Below are 16,044 nucleotides of genomic sequence, written 5' to 3'. Positions count from 1 at the left end.
TCAAAAAGGGAAACGTATGAAACAACTTATCAGAGGCATACAGATACCTCCCTTTAACAATGGTGTATTAGGTGCATGATGCAATACAGGCTAATGATCAAAATGTGGGAACAAAAGACAAGAACTAGAGAGTCCTAGTATTTCCATGATTAGAACACATCTGATCCCACCAAAAATTAAAGCAGCAGAAACAAAAGGGAACTGAAAACCAAATTAAAATAGGCATTGAATTTATCATGTTCAAAAAATAAACGTAAGGTATCTCCTATTGAGGTGGAAAACGTGTCTTACTATAGTATCAAGTCAGTTAACCAGTCCATCACTACCCTGACAGTCAGACTGGAAAACATCAAAGTAGGCCTGAAGAAAATTCTTGCAAACCAGTCTGGTCATAAAAAAGGGAATTATACTTAATATGGGGGTCCCTGGTACATTACTGCAGTCTGGAAGTGTGAACCTGAACAATACACCAACAATAATAAATGGGCTGACTGGTGAAAGGAATACGGAAAAGGGAAATGGGACTAGGACACAGCTAAAATCCCCAATAACTAGGCACAATGCGACATCGATCAAGGGGAGAAGCGGCAAAAGAAAAATCTATAGGAAGAACAAGAAATTACTCAGGTGATAGTCAAGTTTGTGACACAACACCAAGAGCATGGGTGATACATAAAAGTCAAAATAGCACACAAATTGTAACTCTACCGCTGGCCGCTACACCATATACGGTAATCTCAGCTAATGTTCCAGTTCCTTCTTCAGGGAAAAATTAAACCTGGTTTCCTTTGAGGAACAAAGCCATACACTACTTAGGACGCAGACTAATGCAATATAGAAATTAGGTCACCTTGTACAAGAGTCACAGATCTATAATTTTATCCTTAGGTCCAATCAAGGAAACATAAATCTAGGGCTGCCTGTTCCTTGAGGGAAGGGGCAGTAACGTGACTAACTGCAGGTGACACACTTTGATCCTGTATATCTCTTTTATTTTTCTTCAATACTATTATAGCCAAATTGACATACACTGGTGAAGTGTTGTCTGTCTTGTTCACAGCATGAAAATATCACATCTGTGAAATTTAGTATCAGAGCAAATCCACCCAACTGTTGTGCAGCGATACGCATCGTCATGCAAATCCCTTCACAACACAGGGGAACTTGTAATAGTATCAAAAGCAGCAACATAAAACAAATACATACATAAAATAAAAAACACACATGTTAAGCCATCAGATATACGTGCTGTATACCAAGCACAAAAAGCATAGACAAATTACAATAGCACATGTAAATGAGCGGTGACGCACGCACTTCATGCAGCCCAAAACCCAATATTCGGGCCTGCTTAATTTGTCAGGCTTCAAATTAAAATTACACTTTGTTTTACTTTACACACCCTCCTTTTGACAGCAGATCACTAGTTAGTGGAGATTGGCTGTCAAATACGACTTACTGTGTCGCTTCTGACACACAGGACCAACAGGAATAATTCATAGAAGGACAAAAATGCAAAACGTGAAAAACACACGAACATTTCTTTTCAAAGGAGTCATACAAAAACCACATCTTGCTTCAACATACTGCTGACACTTCACATAACACACAAAATATCAACTGTAACCAACCATCTTCTAAAACTAATGCAACATTTCTTGTTCTGTTAAATGAAAGCAACTTACATGGACATCATTTTTCAAAAACAGAAACACAAATGTATCACCCCCTTTTAGGCCCTGCTTTGAGCGAGACCGCTCAGGAATGCACTTCTCGGAGACAAGGCCCTGATTTAATAGGCTGCAGATGTCGACATACATGAAAGCCTAGCACAGTCCTCCAAGAGCTAAGAATAACACCTCAGCAGAACATCTGTTTTCACTTACTCCTAACCTTAAGGTCAAAATCTGCCTCGCGCACTCCGCGGCTCCTCACTATGAAGCTGTCAAAAAAAAAACTTCCCCAACTCTTTCTAACCTGCAATAACCAAGCCTATTCAAAACCACATACCATATATATTACTCCCTTTAGGTGCCACAATCCACTCCTATTCCCAGACTCAAAAACATCTACTATGAATAATTTGCAGAACACAACAACACAACATACCAGCTTTAGAACAAATGCTTGTTACCACCCTATGCAATGGTACTCATTTCATCAACCTTAAATGGATGAACGTCTCAGTAGGTCCAGCTAGAGTTAAAACCTTCAACCCTGATATTAAACTCAAACCTCTGCACCGGGCACATTGGCTCACTGAGCCATTAAGAGCAACCCCAAATGAGAACAACCTGCAAATTTGTATCATACCTAAATGTATGCATTTACTGAAGCCTAAGGCACTTTAAAAGCTACTCTAAATGAAAAAAAATGCTGTTTAAATAGTCTATTTACCCAAATTCGACTTTGATATTTGTGGCACTTAAAAATAAATATCCTATAATTATGCTACATATTAATCATCCTCAGAATGTTCTTTACAGATTGCAGAGATTGGACATTAGACATATCTCATGTAAATCCTTAGAAAAATTAGTTTTTTACGCCTGCGTTGAGTGAAATTCCATATGCAAATGTTCTCATTTTTGCTGTTCAACACAACTTAAATTAAATTTTAATGCTAGGAGGTCATAGTATGAGTATTAAGCTTTATAAATATTAAAAAACGATTTTAAAAGCACTTATTTAAAAAAAAATTTTTTTTCCATAACTAGTAATTTTTCTTGTAATAAAACCATTTTTAATAATTCTACAAATAATAGCAAGCTGCATCCCTTGCCTATCATATTTAGACGCATTCATTCACAAGCCTAAGCACATAAGCCTAACTTGAAACATGACACATTTTTCCGCCACTTTTATTTAAAAGGACAGTTATTTTAATATTAGAACCAAAAATGTGCTTACAAAAAATGCTTAAAGAAAGGAAACCCTTAATTGAAATGTTTTCCGGTAATACAAAATAATGAACCTTATTCTTGTAACCTTTTTAAAACACTATTCTGAAATGCAAAAGTTCACCTGTGTTTAACTGGGAAAGTCCTGACTGAGTAAACATTCCTGTCTATTCGTGATTGCTTCGTGTTGCTTGCTTAGCGGCAGCAACAGCTGTTTCTTAGTGTTGAAAACGTGGGCACGGTGGCTGTCTATTTAAAACTAAAACTAAGACATTTCAAGTTTCAAAATGTGTGTGCAATACAGCAATGTGTTTGCCTGTTAATATCTAATACAATGTATCTAAGGAAAATGCTGTAAGTTTATTTTTTGCAAAACACACAATTTCGTTTTTGAGGGCTTTTTTATTCCTAGTGAATGTGAATTTTATTGTTATCTTTAAAGCATTGTACATGTGCATAATTGCTTACTCTATAAATTAAATAGCAACATATAGCTATTTTAGCATATCACATGGTTCATTTCTGGATTTTTATTTCATTTCTGATTAATATTAATTAACTAACATTTTGCCTAACAGACTGAAAACATCAAGAATAAACCACAAACACACATTGAGCTCATTTCATACATAAACAGAAAGGGGTAAAACACTCAGGACACACAATACAGGGCGCTTTTAGTCATTTATTTCATAAATAGCGCCATCGCTATTTACTTACAGAAGTTGCACTATTGGGAAAACCACATAGACATTTAAACACACATTTAACCCACAGATCAATACTCAAGACAGAAACAAAGGACAGCCCACAGACTGTACTTAAACCAAACCATTTGTAAATACTAGTTGTAAGTCATATTTACAAGAAGCGCTTCTCAATAGTGTTCCAAAAAACTGCAAAAACAGCCCCACAGACCTTTATTTCTAAGAAGCCAAGATACACTCAATTCACTAGCTTTGGCTGGCAGAACACAAAAAAAATCGCTCTGAATATCTCCATTCATAAAATTGCACAGAAGAAAGGATCCTTGTATGTATTATGTCCATATTTTAATTCCCCGGGGATACAGAATCACCAAGGAAGAAATATGTTTTTATACCTAAATCTATTTAGGTTTTCCCTCTAGGGGAGCCGGCTAATTTACTTCACATCACACTATGGTACCTTCCAAAAAGCAACACATTCTCTGATGTGAGCTTGAAAACAGGTATGCCAAAAATACTGCAGAATATGCAAATATTATAATCAAAATAGTGCTTAAGGTACTCTCCGTACGTTGCACCGTTCAAATCTTATACAAAGTAGAGAAAAGTCTCCTCATTACCTGCCTACACGAATTGCAATTCGCATATACAAACCTATACAAATCCAAAGTTGGCCAACACAAATTCCAAAATTCCAAAGCTATACCAAACAAATAGTTGTCCAAATTCTAACTGCCAAGTTCTAAATGACCTAACGGTCTTTTTTTTTTTTTAAATACTCACGCCAAAAAGGTTCTCAGTCAGGAGTGACATCATGTGGAGGATCAAAATCAGGAAGATCAGAAATATACTGGGCTGCAGAGACAAAGAATCCCCAGAACCTCCGTGCACAGAGTACCTCCTTAGTAGAGTCCTGTCCTCCTCAGTAGATTTCTGTCTTCTGACAAGATCACTCCCTCAGATAGCCACTTCTCTGATGAGGCCCACGTTGGCCGCACCATTTGAAGAAATCTGAACTCCTAATACCAATAATAAAGAATTTGAGCATGAAGCTGAAATATAAAAGAACATTTTTATTAACCTTAAAAGAGGTGAGACTACGTCACACAGAAGCCTTAGCAACTGAATCAGGCAGTCTGCTAGAATGGTCTTACTTCACGTCTTATATACTCTTTATCCTGCCCCAGGCATGTAAGGGAGTTGTACCAATTACATTCCTAAACAAATGGAAAATCTGGAGGGTCAGCAGGTGAGTAGCCTTTGGGATTTTAGCAGGATATGGGCAAAACATTATAATTACATAGTTCACAAAGGTTAATCTGATTTAGATGGCACTGCAGGGCATGGCATGATTACATGTACAGTATCCCAACCCAAAAGTTAATCATTAGGAATGTCCCAAATTCAATCTCCAAAAGCCGGACAAACCTATAATTGAAAGCATAACCCATGTAATGAAGAAACATAAAAAAGAAACAGTAACAGATGCTGAACAAGATAAAACATGTGCAAGGAAACTAAAAGTTAACGATGTCCTGAACATTGATTGGCAATCTCAGACAAATATCGATCAGGGAAATTGGCTTTGCGAGGTCAGTTTCAGGTGAAGAGATCAGTTTCTTACAGTTCATTCCAGAGTCAGAAAGAAACCAAGTTAATGTATACATGGACTAAGAAGGCCAGGCCACTTTGTTCGCCAGGCTACCTTCACAGGCCTACGTGAGGGCAACACAAAATGGTGGCACAATATAAAATGGAGTCAGTCTCGAGAATTACAGAACCTCAGTAATAATGAATGTAATATTGAAGGAATAGGAGATCTAAACGTTATGAATTCGATCCGTATGTATAAAGATGAAATTAATATTATGATCATGTATATGATGGAATGGATAGGGTTGATGCTTTTGTTTATTGGGGCTGGGTGTTTTTTAATTGCACTTCAGGGCTAGTTATTTGCTTAATAATTTATCATTATTATATATGTTTTTGTGTGTGGAGGTATTAATGTGATCCAATATCCAAATTAATTATTTTTGGTATTTTATTCCATGAATGTGAGCTCTAGCCCTGTAATAGATTCTGTATAATGTCTTGGGAATTCTCATATTATAAGTTGATTTGGCACTTCAAAGGACCGGTATGCAACACACTTGGCTATTTGCACTTTGTTTAGGCTGAATTTCTGACGTCACCGTGTGATCAAAGCATGACATTTTAAAATGCTTGAGTTACTTGGTTAAGATAAGAAGAAGCATTGGAATTGACAAGCTATAAATAGCTATATTCATGGTGAAACTGATTATTTGATGATGTCTGGTTTTTGTTATAATACTACTCAGTAAAAAAAGGAACTACAAAAGAAAGAGTGGTTGTGCAAAAAGCCGGAAAACCATTCAAAAACTCTTACCCCTATACCCTGTAACCATAGCTGTTCTAAAAGCAGGCCATGTGATACAGTATCAAAAGCCCCACTTAAGTCTAGCATGACTAATGCAGCTGTCTTCCCTTCATCAGACTGCAAACCTAACGGCCTAAAACCTGATTGCGTCTCTTGAAGGAGTCCTGAGGTGTTTTCACACCATTTAATGAACGTCAGCACCTCAAATCTGCCAAAACCAAGCTGAAGATCCACTGTTTACAGTATTTTTCAGCTCCTTTTCCCCACCACTGTGTGATATTGGCTTGTCACCGGGTGCCTGTGTGATGGGAGCCAATATTGTGTGTCACAGTGCGAGTTGGCAGGTCTGCTGCCTGACTAGGGTGGGGTACAGGGAACAAGGGGTGAAATTGATTCAAATGTACACCAAATGATCAAAATTCTATTTTATACAAAATGCAATCAATACAAACTTTTGTGTGAAAGTAAACTGCTATTTTTTAAACATGCAAGTCATAGAAGGTGCAATACAGGACAGCTCCAGAGATCGATGTGGCCCGGGGTACGACATTCCCAAGCTTTTTTACTTTGATCAAACCAGTTCCCATACATTTTATTTAAAAATACACCGACACTGAACAGTGTGCTGCCACATGTTAAAAGGGAATTAGAACAGTCTCCTCAAATGCGAAGTAAGAGAAGGAAAAGGATACCAAAGTAGAAGAGTCTTCTCTACAGTCCCTTCTCCTGAAAGAAATGTAAATGTGTGCAATTGGTTAATCGGCAAATCTAAACGCTGCTTGGGAGCATGTTTATGCTGTAATTGATAGAATCTACAATGTGTTCTTTTAATGGAAACTTATAAAAAATGATTTGCTCTGGGTACAGTCAGCATTTACTAAAAGAATAACTTTTGAAAGCACTGTAAACATTTAAACACAATCTTTTTGCAAATTCCTATTGATATTGAGTTTGAGTTTTAAATTATTTATAAAGCACGCGTTCACCGGAGCGGTTCCATATTGTATGCAACCTTTCTTATACTGTGTGTAATACCTTTTTAATGAATGGCTTATATATTGACAGGCTATAAAAACATATCACTATTTCCCCAGTGCACGGAATAGGCGTGAAGTCACTGACCGTCTGGCTACACCCACGGCTGCTTTTATTCTACATTTAATGTGTGCACAATATATTTTATATGCAGTTACAAGTAGGTGAAAGGTCAGCAAAAGTTACAGAATATTTTATTCTTTTGAGACACGTCTCTGACCCCGCCCCCACACCGCTGTGTTGGGCATGTGGTGCTAATAATGTATTTTACTGGCAGGTCAAGTAAGCTTGAAACCAAGGCCAAACTCTCATTTTTGCATTCCAAAGTAGCTAAAAGTGTACTAGAGTTGGACAACGGGGCACATAAAGCAGCCTCTCTTTTGCTTCCAAAAATAAAATATTTCATTTTGCTTTTATTATATGACCTTGCAAAATAAAGATTTACAGTTAAGGTTACGTGATCCCTCACAATATTGTTTAAATGTACTACATTTAAACAATATGTCAAAGAAAAACCTAGAGGGAAAGCATAGTGGCTGCGTCATAAACTCTTGGCACATAAAAGTACGGCAGGTAACTGCAGGTTGCATTTCAGTAACGGCACATCACAGGCCTGCGAGACCGCCGTGAAAATGAGAGAAAGCAGACGAGAGACGCATTCTGAAAAAATAATTTCAGGAGTACAAATATTCTAGGAGGATTACGACTCGGCAGCAGCGACATGAAGGATGAGTCGCGCGACGCGGACACCCACGCGGACCGAGCGCCCCACAGCTGCAACCGCCGCTCTTATCAAAGAACAACATTATAACACAACTGTACCAAGGTTACTCTGCACCGCCCACAACAGCAAAACCCAATCACCGCTCCTACTGTTAAAGGCTCCGCCTACTCCTCCCCACCTATTGGGTCTCGGCCTTATTAATGACAGATGCGTCAGCGGAAACGTAGCAGAGAGAGCCTGGCTCCCTTTACTGCAGCCCTATAAATACATGTAATAACCAGTGCTGCGGCCGTTAAAGGTCTGCGGTGTTTACATTTAAGATTTTCGGTCTGGGTTGGGGGAAACAATACGTGTGCAGCACACCACCCTCCAGAAGAAGAAGAAACACCGGGGGAGGGCTCGGGAGACGCACCCAGCGGACCCCCGGCCACCGAAACAAAGACCCGGCGCGGATGTATTCACACCTCGGGAGGGGCGCTTGGACCTGCTAAGGAAAATAGTCCGTCTCTTTATTTTTCATACCCTCAGGGGCCGAGGAGGAAAAAACACCCCAAAACCTTGGTTCCGCCATTTCGTTGAACGTGATAATCCAGGTAGGAAATTCAGATTAAGGTGGGCGGCCGAACACATCTACTTCAGTATCCTTCCGCGGCTGTTTGTCCTATAACTGTAATAAGACACCTCAGTCCTCTCTGAGGCTGGCACCTGTCTGAGCGACGCACAGCGTTAGGTGATCGGTGCCTGCGGAAGTCGGAATTGTTATTTAATATGTTGTCTTTTTGTGCGTATAAAATGTTGGCACCTGCCGCCCCAGGCTTTGCGAAGGCTCGAGGAATATATTTTTTTTGTCAGCTGATCTGGAGCCGGAGACTGCTAGGGTTTCGCTATTAACACTCAGTGTCACGTGACTTGTGCTGGCAGGTTCTGCTTAACGCTTCACTCGTTCCCTAAACTTGTCCGCTTCTGGAGCCCCACGCACCACACTTGTCTTAAAAGGAAAATTCCGGGGGAGGGAGACGCTCCTCCCTGCTGCACCAAGATGCACGCCTCTGCCCGCAGAGAGACGTGCCTCCCTCCGTATTGCGTGTTCCTAACCTCGTTCCAGCATCCTTCGCAGCACGATTCTTAGAATGATAATTTCTTGGCAGGCTTTACGGTTCAAGCACCCGTGCCCCTAAGCTGGGCAGGAGAGAGGATGCCTTTCAATAACCGCAGAGTGTAGGACGTCCCAAGGCGCTGGAATGACCTTTATAGCAGTTTTTAGAAAAGGGCTGACACATCTTTGCCACTTGCTGATAAATTGTACAAATGACCATTGCAGTATTTGACAAATGCTGAAATGGACATTGCGCAAGTGCTGAAGTAGTCGTTACAGCCAAGGGATTTTGTTAGTTTTGCAGCAGTTATCGAAAATTGACTCGTACAACAGTTTCAGCAAACACTATAAAAGGACCGCAACTACAGCATTTACTAGACGATAGCTGAAGTCATTATTTCAGCGGAAATTGGTGAAGCGCTTAAATGATTATTGCTGCAGGTACTGCCTAAGGCGCTGAAATAACCATTGCAGCATAGTGAGCAAGGCAAGTGTCCATTGAAGCTGGTACTGTCCAGGGTACTTAAATACCAATTACAGAAGTTAATGGCAGACGACTGAAATGGTCATTGCTGCAAGCGCTGTCCAAGGCTCTGAAGTGACCACTCCAACACCCACTGTCTAAGGACCAAATGAACATTTTAGTACATACCAACAACAGTGCGGAAATGACAATTGCAGCAAAGGGCACAGCCATCAGAATCTAACTTCAAAGGCTGAAATGGCCATTGCTGTAATTATCAGATGTAGGCTGGGACGCAGTTTTAGTAGTTGTTGAAGATGGGCTGAAATGACCCTTGGAGCGGGTTTAAGTAACTATTTCGCCTGTTAGTAGACACAAGCTGAATTTACCATCGGACAGTTACCAAAGATCTCACATAAACATTGGTCACTGTTCACAGTGCTGAAATGACCTTTGTACCAGGCAGGCACTAAAAAAGCGGAAGTGAGTATTTCAGAAGGTCTTGTCCAAGTGGTAAAACTAGGGTGACCAGAATTGTAAAGCCAAAAACGGGGACATTTCACAAAAATAGAAGAAGGACTACAATTTTACTTCAAGCGATGAGAGCGCTCCTCAGCTGAGAATTACAGAACAGGCAGTAAGAACATACATAAAATGCAATTTTTAAGCCCAGTAGCTTGCCTATTAATTAAATTGCTTTCTTGAAACAACTGTATCACTGCTTTGTAAAACATAAAAAACAACTCCCACCGTTTTCAGTCGACCCTCTCCAAAAACGGAGCATGAGCTAAATTTCTTGAAATTTGCTGGGACAGCTGGTTAAAAACAGGGACCGTCCTGGCAAAACGGGGACGCCTGGTCACCCTAGGTAAAACGGATATTTAAACTGGTACTAAAATGACCACACACGCCCCTGAATTGTCATTGCAATGGTATCTAGTACTGTACAAGGGATCTACGTTCCCAGACGGCCATTGCATCATAATGCCCAATGCGCCGAAATGACCATGGAGAGTGTGAACTCTCTATTGTGATCAAGGGCTGGAAACAGCACTGCTATATGCACTGTCCGAGGCATGAAATAACTATTGTTGTCAGTGCTATGCAGCGTAGTGAAATAACCATTTTAAATTGTAATAACCACGAGCTGAAGTGGCAATTGGAGCTGGTACTGCCAATGCCATGGTCCATGCCATATGCGGATGTTGCCCTTGGAAAGCACATGGCAACTGGCCATGGTCAGGACACAAGGTTGGAACAAACACTTGTCTTCTGCAGCCTTTGGTGACTTGAACCTGACAGTATAGGGGAAACCGGCAAAATGCATAGATGTACAAAGCTCTTCATTTAAGGTGCATAGGTGCGTTGTTTCCCAGCTGTACGGAATCGTCTCGCTATCTTTTTGACATTAAACTGATTTGCGCAGTACCATAAGATGAAGTGGTAGGCCAACTGTGAAGGCAAGGCTGTTGTGCTCAATATCATACAGATGAGGGGAGGAGGGTGACCGCAAACATTTAGCAACACATACAAACTGCACATATAGTGGATGCCATTTGATTAAAATGTCAAGTGACATGGCTCAGTATTTGGGGAGGTGGAGTTTAACGCTCTGCATGCCTCAGACTATGCCGACTATGCAAGGGGAGTTGAAGGTTGATGTGTCAATATTTAGGGGCTTTGGGTATTGAAGGTGGGCCCCTGCCATTACAGGGGATCGTTGAAGATAAATATCAGTTAGTATGTGGTTTGGAATTCTTAGTATTTTTGAGAGAGCTAAAGCTAGAAATCGGTCAATATGTGAGGGTGGGCTTTGAAGATAGACTGGTGAGATGGCTTAATAAGTGAAACTGTCAGTGCTGATGTCTGCTGTGATCTGTGCGCCACCTGTTCGAATCCAGGTGCACTAACTTGACGCTACATCCTTCCGAGGTCATAAAAGTGAGTACTATCAAAATGGGTCAGAGTAAACTCTGAAAGTTTGATGTGAGAGCTAAATAAAAGGAAAGTTATTCTACATGAACCTAGTCCAGGGTTTAGTGAATAGTGAAGGTATCAACGGGTGAATAGGTGTGTCTCTGCCTGAACGGTGGTGGTGGGTGGACCAATATTTTGAATAAGGGGAGGGTCTTGGAGTTCCACCCACTTTTTGTTGTGGCAAGTGGGTTTAAGTTGCAGGCAGGTCGTGTTTGAATTGTATTGCTAATCAGCTCGCCTCAGTGTTGATGATGTTGAGGCGAAGCTGCCTGTGGTTCTTTATTTAAAGCCCAGCATAGGTCTGTATTTAGGTGATGGCTGTCGACGACTGGCACCAACGTAATACTTGGAGTGGAGTTTGAAAATGCACATGGATAACTATTGGGAGATAGCTGTGTGGCGTTGTTCCTGGCTCAGCATATATGTGGAAGCAGTAGCAGGTAATTGATCAGAACTGGAGTGTGAATTTAGACATTGAAACTCGATCACCTCTACTTGGAAGCTGAATTAGGGTTGGGCATCTTATTTGTGTGTTTTTTGATGGGTTCAGAAACTGGACAAGAACCAGTGTTTGGAAGGATTAGAGATCCACTTGGATTAGTATATGGGACAAAGAGAAGGTTAAAGCTAGATCTTCGTTTGGTATTAAAGGTGTACCTGCCTCAGTATGTGGCAGGGGCTGAGCTGAAACCGATCATAGTTCATTATTAACTGGACACCCATCAGTATTTATCTAAGAGCTGTTGATACTTTACTTGGGTTTCATATTCATTTGAGGGGAGGCGAAAGTTGGAAATGGTCTACTATTTGGATGGGTTAGTATACAAATGTGTTTCTATTTGATGAGGGTCAAGGTGGATGTGGGGATCCGTATTTCAGTAACTTGACATTATAGCTGGACGGGTCAGTATTTGAGAGTGTTGGCATTACTTTGAAAATAAGTGATGATGGAGACTTGGACATTATTCAGTAATTGTGGATTCTTGAAGCAAGAGCTTGATTAATAGTGTTAGAAAATGGACATAAATTAGTGAATTTGGGATTGAAGATGGGCAACTAACAGTTGATTTTGTTGAAGAAGATGATTGTGTTTTGATGTGTGGGTGTAGCATTCTGGGGGTGTGTATCATTCTGATGCTTTATTGTAGAGGTCACCTGGTTTAGCATCTGGGGAAATAGATAAACAAGATAGGGGTATGTATGTGTGGTCGGAAGCTGAAGTTTCATTGTCAGTACTTTATATGTTTTGTAAAACTGAGCTCTGACTAATATGTGAGGGTCAAGAATGTAGTTTTTGTTTTAAGGTATAGACAGTAAGTTGCAAACTGTATGTAGTTTCCCCAACCAGTTGGTGTGTAGCTCTGTAGCATTGAATACCATTATGTTTTACTTTTGTTGACTTTGTGTTGCCTACTTTTGGGGGTAAGTAATGCAGGTGGTCCGCACAGTGTGCGCATAAAACATGTTTTTCTGTGCTGGACTTTTAAGAGGTGCAAATTATTGTGTGGGGTTCCTCCTGGTTTTTGCTTTTACCCATAAGATGGAAGCTGGACACAGACCAGTTGGTGAGGTTTGCTTGAAGATAAACGTGTCACCAGTTGCAGGGTGTATTTTTATGTATGGATGTGGAACAAAGGAAGGGAGCAACAGCACATTAAGGGAGTAGACTAGCAGAGAAGGCGTGGAGGGGAAGGAAATGCTGGACTATGGAAACTGCTTCACTGCATTGAGGCTGAGATGAAGCTGTACCATGGCCAGTTGGAGGGGTTCATTGAAGTTGACCATGGCTCCACAATTGGATGATATATCACACTGAGGGGAATCCGTAGAGAAGGGGTTGAGAGAAGTGGAATGCTGGGTGATGTAAGAGGATCTGACAGAAAGACCGATCGAAGCTGAGATTGTAGCTGGGAGCAGCTTAGTTCGTAGGATTTGTTTGAAGCAGGGTATGCGTTGCCGTTTGGAGGTGTCTCACGTTTACCCATAAGTTCTTGGACAGTGAAGATATACATTACTCAAATATTAGTGGAGTGAGAGTTTTAAGATGTTTTGGCCAGTCGTTGGGCAGGAGGTGAAGCAGGAAATAGCTCAGTATTGGGGGATTCAAAGTTAAGTATAGATTTGTTGTACATTTCTTGCAGGGTTGAATGAAGCAAGACTGCTTCTGTACATTTTTCAGATGCGCCACTGTGACTACAGCCAGACCTGCGGGCAACAAGTACTCGGATGCTTTGGTGATTACAAATCAGCGCAGTGTAATGGCAGAGAAGCCTGGGTGCCCTTCCGCCACATTGCCCTACTGATAGATCTATGTGCGGCCAAGAACCGCTCCGGATGAGATTCAGGAAGTGGCGAAAAGTCCTGAGCTGGGCGAAAGGGAGGGAGGGAGGGAGGGCGAGAGAAAAGGGTGGCAATCCGCCACCGCAACAAAGCCAGACCCAGGAAACACACCCTACACTAACCTAGAGGGGAGATGTGCATGCAAGCCCTGTGCCAAGTACAGACTGCGGCTCCCTGTATCTTGCTTCACTTCCCTACATATAGTAGGCGTGTTAGGCCTGTCCCTTGCTTCACTTTTCTACACATAGTAGGTGTGCAAGGCATGTCTCTTGCTTCACTTTTCTACATATAGTAGTTGTGTAAGACCGTTCTCTTGCTTCATTTGTGTACATATAGTAGGTGTGTAAGTCCATTCTCTTGCTTCATTTGTCTACATATAGTGGGTGTGCAATGCCTGTCTCTCGCTTCACTTTTCTATATATAGTAGGCTTGTAAGGCATGTCCCTTGCTTCACCTCTCTACATATAGTAGGTGTGCAAGGTATGTCTCCTGCTTCACGTTTTTACATATAGTGGGTGCGCAAGGCCTGTCTCTTGCTTCACCTTTCTACAAATAGTAGGCGTGTAAGGCCTGTCCCTTGCTTCACTTCTCAACATATAGTAGGTGTGCAAGGCCTGTCTCTTGCTTCACGTTTCTACATATAGTGGGTGTGCAAGGCCTGTCTCTTGCTTCACGTTTCTACATATAGTAGGCGTGTAAGGCCTGTCCCTTGCTTCACTTCTCTACATATAGTAGATGTGCAAGGCCTGTCTCTTGCTTCACGTTTCTACATAGAGTAGGCGTGTAAGGCCTGTCTCTTTCTACATATAGTAGGTGTGCAAGGCCTGTCTCTTGCTTCACTTTTCTACATATAGTAGGTGTGCAAGGCCTGTCTCTTGCTTCACGTTTCTACATAGAGTAGGCGTGTAAGGCCTGTCTCTTTCTACATATAGTAGGTGTGCAAGGCCTGTCTCTTGCTTCACTTTTCTACATATAGTGGGTGTGCAAGGCCTGTCTTTTGCTTCACTTCTCTACATATAGTGGGCGTGTAAGGCCTGTCTCTTTCTACATATAGTAGGCTCGCAAGGCCTGTCTCTTGCTTCACTTTTCTACTGATAGTAGGTGTGCAAGGCCTGTCTCTTGCTTCACTTTTCTACTGATAGTAGGTGTGCAAGGCCTGTCTCTTGCTTTACTTTTCTACTGATAGTAGGTGTGCAAGGCCTGTCTCTTGCTTTACTTTTCTACTTATAGTAGGTGTGCAAGGCAGTATTTCCAATGCCTCGCAAGCATTATGCTACTCTTCAGTGTCCGTGCTGTTTACGAGGACATTGCATTTTGCTAGTTACACTCGCATTTACACGGATGAGGAAAATCGCACGCTCATTTTTGAACATTTGTCCATTTCATGCCGAGTAGTGGCTGCTGGATAGTTTGCCCTATAATAAAACAGTCTGTCAGTGTCAACGTTTGACTTTTATTACTTTTTCCTGTTTACTTTTTCCAACAAAGAATGTATTCTTCAGCGGCCTTTGTAATGTAATTGTTTTGCTGCTCCGGGAGGAGCTGGCGATGGAGAGAAACCTTCAGTAGAAAATGTGTTATATTGTATGATTATATATCTTTCGATTTCCCACCGTTGCGAGGCACTTATTGTTGTGCGAGGAGCCGAGTAATCAGGGTCCTGACTTGTATCATATATGTAGCGCTTTATACTCCCGACGAGGTGGGGCAGCGCTCTGTTTTGCTACCAGTCCCTGGCGCCCTTTGCATTACATGGTTGAAATGGTGAGCTTGTAGTTTGGCCAATGCGGGACGTTTTGGGCGACGTGCGTGAATATATTTGTTCTTCATGCCTGCGTGTCAAATGCTCCCAAAGGGTAAAAGAAAGGAGCAGGTAGGAACGTTACCAGACCGCATAACAACAGTGGGGCATATATGTTTATATATTCATTCTGAATGAATGATTGAATGGAGGTTTTAGATGGTGTGAACATATCAAATTCCTCTCGGCAGCTTGGCTCCTCTTGCGTCTAGTACATGCATAATTATCTTTGCTTGTGCGCTTGGGTGTTTAATCAGGTCCTCAAACATATATAATTTAGTTGCTTGCCTTATGTGCAGCGCCGCGCGCGTCCCCATAGTTTGTAAGGGCATAGCGAAGTAAGTGTCCCGTTATCAATAAATCAGTAACCACAGTGACGCCTTCCAGCAGGACAGATGCCAGCAGAGGCGGTGGGGCAGACATTGACTCCCTGAATAATGAAACGGGTTGGCAAAATAAAAGTCACAACGAGCCTCGTTTACAGGGCTGCAGCTCCTGATGTCAGGCTTCACTTTGGTTTCCCCCGCCTGTCCTTTGGTATGCTATCTTCCCTTGTTCATTCATACGGATCTAAATCAAGGGCCTGAAATTGTGCATCTT

The 16,044-nt window shown here is 41.4% G+C and overlaps 1 protein-coding gene across 2 annotated transcripts in view; it reads left to right on the top strand.

Annotated features, from left to right (window-relative positions):
• Nucleotides 1–7,972: 7,972 nt before the first annotated feature.
• Nucleotides 7,973–16,044, top strand: part of SLC45A4 (solute carrier family 45 member 4) — a 344,296-nt gene continuing 336,224 nt past the window's right edge. Inside the window, exon 1 of one of the 2 annotated variants that reach the window (XM_078686673.1) lies at nt 7,973–8,360. The gene's annotated coding sequence lies outside the window, so the exon portion shown is untranslated. Of the gene's footprint in view, nt 8,361–11,614; nt 11,744–16,044 lie in introns of those variants that run through there. The other variant, XM_078686674.1, reaches the window with a different exon arrangement.

The sequence above is a fragment of the Lissotriton helveticus genome, chromosome 4_1 (assembly GCF_964261635.1).
Source record: "Lissotriton helveticus chromosome 4_1, aLisHel1.1, whole genome shotgun sequence".
NCBI classification, from domain to species: domain Eukaryota; kingdom Metazoa; phylum Chordata; class Amphibia; order Caudata; family Salamandridae; genus Lissotriton; species Lissotriton helveticus.
The sequence above is the reverse complement of the archived record's forward strand: the minus strand, read 5'-3'. Positions and strand labels throughout refer to the sequence as shown.